Source organism: Myodes glareolus, chromosome 26 (genome assembly GCF_982192425.1).
Source record: "Myodes glareolus chromosome 26, mMyoGla1.1, whole genome shotgun sequence".
NCBI lineage: Eukaryota > Metazoa > Chordata > Mammalia > Rodentia > Cricetidae > Myodes > Myodes glareolus.
Window position 1 is genome coordinate 1,455,874 of NC_142051.1, and position 3,380 is coordinate 1,459,253.

The 3,380-nt window shown below is 43.2% G+C and overlaps 1 non-coding gene across 1 annotated transcript; it reads left to right on the forward strand.

Moving 5' to 3' along the window:
• The first annotated feature begins 518 nt into the window (after window positions 1-518).
• LOC125390122 (U6 spliceosomal RNA) lies at window positions 519-622 on the forward strand. Its single transcript, XR_007228657.1, has one exon. It is a non-coding gene; the product is annotated as a U6 spliceosomal RNA (small nuclear RNA).
• Window positions 623-3,380: the final 2,758 nt, after the last annotated feature.

The window sequence follows — 3,380 nt, forward strand, 5'->3', positions numbered from 1 at the left end:
ATAAATAAATAGTAATTAACTAGGTGGTGGTACATGTCTACAGATGTAATTCCAGTACTACAGAGGGGCCTAAGAATAGCTTGGGCTACACAGTGAGTTTAGGGTCAACCTAGGCTACATAGTGAGATCCTGTCTTTTAAAAGTAGGTATTCACTGGGCAGGAGAGATGGCTCAGAGGTTAAAAGTACTAATCATTCTTCTAGAGGCTCTGAGTTCAATTCCCAGCAATCACAGGATAGTTCACAACTATCTATAATACAGTCTGGTGCACTCTTCTGGCATGCAGGCATACATGCAGGCAGAACACTATGTACATAATAAATAAATAAGTAAATATCTTTTTAAAAAGTAGGTATTTATGCTGGGCGGTGGTGGCACATATCTTTAGTCCCTACACTTGAGAGGCAGAGGTAGGCAGATCTCTGTGAGTTTGGAGCCAGCTCTGATCTACAGAGCAAGTTCCAGGACAACTAGGGCTACACAGAGAAATCTTGTCTCGAAAAAAAGTCTGTATTCATGTGTTCCCTTCAGCAGCACATATACTAAAATTGGAACGATACAGAAATTAGCATGGTCCCTACACAAAGATAACAGGCAAGTTCTTGAAACATTCCATATTATTTAATTTAAAAAGTGAATATTCATTTCTAGTTTTACTTGACTTAAAGGTGTGTACCGCTTTCTCTGGGTGAGGATGCTGGTTTTGTTCCATCTCTTTTCCTTTTCTCCCCCTCCCTCTGACACCCCCATGACTTTTTTCAAAGACAGTCTCAGTAAGTACATCCCAGCTGGTCTCAAACTTGTAATTCTCCTACTTCAGCTTCCCGAATACTAGAATTAAATATCTGTACCATCACATTTGACAACCTCAAAAAATTTAAAATAAAGCAACACACACGGCGTTCTAAGTGGTTAGGCCTCCATCAGTTAAATCTTAAATCAGAAAATATGACTTGGGAGTCTGACAACATGGGTTTTTTTTAAATGTTGTTTAATCTCAGCAGAGCAAGGTGACATAAACCTATAATCCCAGCACCTGGCAGCAGAAGCAGGTGGCTCTCTGTGAGTTCAAGACCAGACCAGACCAGACCAGTCTACATACCAGAACCATGTCTACCTGAGTGCTACCATGCTTCCCATCACAATAATAATGAACTGAAACTCTGAGCTGTAAGCCACCTTAATTAAATGTTTTTCTTGTAAGCGTTGCCATGGTCATGGTGTCTTCCCAGCAATAAAAATCCTAAGACACTAATACAAACTACTGTATGAAGCCAGCTTCAAAAGAAAGATTGTTCTTTCTTTAAGAATAGAGATGGAAGGTGGGGTTAGAGAGATGGTCCAGAGGTTAGGAGCACTGGCTGCTCTTCCAGAGGTTCCAGCAACCACATGGTGGCTCAGAACCATCTATAGTGAGATCTGGTGCCCTCCTGGGCACACATGATTCACAGATACACTTTGCAGTAAAATGCTCATACACATAAAATAAAAGGAATACATCCAAAAATTAAAAAATAAGAAGAGGAGGAGGAAGAAGAAGAAGAGGAAGAGGAAGAGGAAGAAGAGGAAGAGGAAGAGGAAGAGGAAGGGCACTTGCTGCTCTTCAAAAGGATTCAGGTTTGATTCCTAGCACCCACATGGCAGCTGGCAACTGTTAGTATAATTCCAGGGGATCCATTGTCCTCTTCTGGCTTCCTCAAGCACAAAACACACATGTGGTGCAAGACATACACGCAAATAATATACCCATACACATGAAAAACAACAACAAAGCATGGAGAGAGAGGGTCTTTCTATGTTTTGTTTAATACTTAACAAAAGTATTAAAATAGTTTCACCAAGGGGAAAATCCTTTAGCAGACCAGTCATTAGTCTATTACAGTGAAAACATATAATTCTGTTTCCCAGAAGGTGGAAATGAAAGGCTTTTAGTGAAAGTGTCTCTCCCATCATAACTGTCTTTGCATTGGAGCCAGTAGGACTCAGCAGAGTCTCATTAGGGGAAGGTAAAGAGGTTAAGTCTCATGAAGAGAGGGTAGGAGTGTTAGGCAAGGAGCCCTGACACCCCTGACCCTGTGGTTGTATCAGGTGCTGGGATGCTGGGAAGTCCCCACTGGGTGGGTCATTTGCTGGGGGCTAGTCTGGTTGGATCTCCTGATACCACAGTCTTTTCTAATTGGCATCCTTGAACTTTCAGTAGGCTCTAGTTTAGATCCGAGGCTACAAACTACAGAACCAAGCCCCAGACTGAAACTGTGGAACTGTTATGCCCAGATCCGCGAAGTCCCACAAAAAACCAACAAGGAGATGTATGTAAAAGCAAAGAGCCTTTATTTTATACCAGTTTGCAAACTTGGTCTCTTTGTGTGTCCAATGTATTGAAATAATCAGAGAGCCCTGACCTCACTTAGAGTTGGATTTTTATAGTAGTAAAGGTGGGGGTGAGGGATTTCTAAAGTTCAGAACCCCTGACTGACTGACATTTGTGTAGGAGTGTCCTGGTGAGTGTGTGTTGGCAGGTTGATCCTGTCTACAATGGTTGGAACGTGAGAAATTTTCTTTGGGTGGTCTGTTCTTGGGTGGCACTTGGGTAGTCTCAGTTTATAGTCCTTCCTGCAACCAAGTGTTGCTTCAGGGTAAACTACAGAGACTCAGGCCTCCATTAAACTTATTGATGGCTGAGTCCTACACTGGTAGGTGATAATGGTTGGAAGTTAAGAACTTCCTTTGGATAGTCTGTTTCTATTAAGCTTATCATGGCTGGCTGAGTCCTATATAAATGAGTGTCCATTTCTTTTTTCAAAGAAGTCTCCACAGATATACTCTGAAATCTAGACAGGGTCCTACTTAGCATTGTGGTACGATCCCTAAGCCTCTAACCTGGGATTCAAGGGGCAGGGCTTATCTGAAAAGGCCCAGGAGACTACAGAGTACCGGTAGGTATTTTAGAACTTCTGCTCCTCTGCTCAGAGAACTGTAGTTCCATCGCACGTATCCCTGTCAGGAATGCTGTTTCACTGTCTGTCCTCACAAGCTACACTGAGGTAGAGACTGAGTCCATCCTGCTAAGCCTGTCACTGCAGCACTCAGCTTGGCGCAGTTGAGCACACTGTTTATGCCATGCGCCTAGTCCCCTGAGCCCTTTACCTGGACCATAGGCAGCAGCCTTCTGCCTTTTCCTCCATTTCTACTCCTTAACCAATGCATGTGCTCTTCGCACACTTGTAGGGTGAGGAGTGGCACCTGGAGAGAGTGGTGGTGTAGGTGTGTTTAAAGTGCAAGCCTACTTTTGTTATCTACGACCCTTCAGTGATTTCTCATTCCACTACCCTGTAGCTCAAATCTCTCCGCCACACACCCGCCAAATAGTCTCTGCACGA